Raw genomic sequence first — 1,248 nt, 5'->3', positions numbered from 1 at the left:
GGGAGGGGTGATACGAAGGCGTTCTGCGAGGTGACGATTATTTGGTGTCGGTTGCCTACCAGAGTCGTAATCGTGGGGTTGCTGGTTCGGGGTTTCGAGCCGCGGGCCCGATGTTGTGTCCTTGGGAAAGGCACTTTACACGAATTTTCCTCACTTCACCTAGGTGGGAATGGGAACCAAGCTATAGGCAGCGAAAGATCTTGTTAGTATGTTAGTGTTTTAGCGCCTATATATGGCAGTTTGCATTGTAGTATGCTTCCCAGGAAGTTGAGATAGCTTCAGAGTGCTCTCAGGTCTGCTGGGGTAATAGTATAGGTTGTAAAGCTCATAGAGAGCTTTTTGTTGAGCGGGGAATTAGCGTTATACAACTGCTATCTATTATTATTACATTATGCTTGCAAAATACATGTCGCAAATCAACCGAAGCCTATACGTACTTATACGGTTCTCTGACCGTCTAGACCGAAGCACTACATACAGTACCGTGGGCCCAGCCATCGGAACTGAAGGCACCGTTTGTTTTGTTTTTTAAAGAGAGAAAAACAATAAACACGGGGTGGGATGAGACTTGAGAAAGTAACCACAGAAATGAGAGATAAGCTGGTTTCAGTAGTCGAAAGGCACACTGATGGTCTCGCTCTCGGCGAAATAAACACAGGTCTTCGAATTGCCCTGCCATTTGTCGGTCAAATGTCGCGGCTCCTTCGAACAAATGCCTTGTTGTAAGAAGAGTCCAGGTAGACGGACAGAGTGAGAGGATGATAGAGAGGGAGAGAGGGTGATGGGGGTAGACAGACAAGACAGACATACAAGACAGAAAGACAGACAAGACAAGACAAGACAGACATACTGGCTGACAGACAGACACGACTGACAGACAGACAGACAAATAGACCGTCAAAAATCAAAATCAAGTGGACTGGCCTACTATGCGTAAATCTATGTGGAATTATGTTAAAAATTGGACTTTCTATTGTTACATTTCATAGCTCTATTTTGGTGTTTGAGCTTAATAATTGTTACATTTGCTCTCCCTATTTTGTTGTTTGAACTGTCTTTGTTGAATTTGATTTGACTGAGTTTGTTTTTTTAAATCCGTTATCATTTTTTGAATAGTTTAAATTGATATTTGGTCTTGAAAAAGTGTAAATCGCCTCTATACTAGAATATACCGTGGGCCTAGCACTACCCAGGGGTGAATTGCGAAAGTTCACAACTGAGTTGAAGCAAATGAGAGAGGTTGGGGGG

The sequence above is a fragment of the Aplysia californica genome, unplaced genomic scaffold (genome assembly GCF_000002075.1).
Source record: "Aplysia californica isolate F4 #8 unplaced genomic scaffold, AplCal3.0 scaffold01062, whole genome shotgun sequence".
NCBI classification, from domain to species: domain Eukaryota; kingdom Metazoa; phylum Mollusca; class Gastropoda; order Aplysiida; family Aplysiidae; genus Aplysia; species Aplysia californica.
This window is presented reverse-complemented; position numbering follows the sequence as displayed.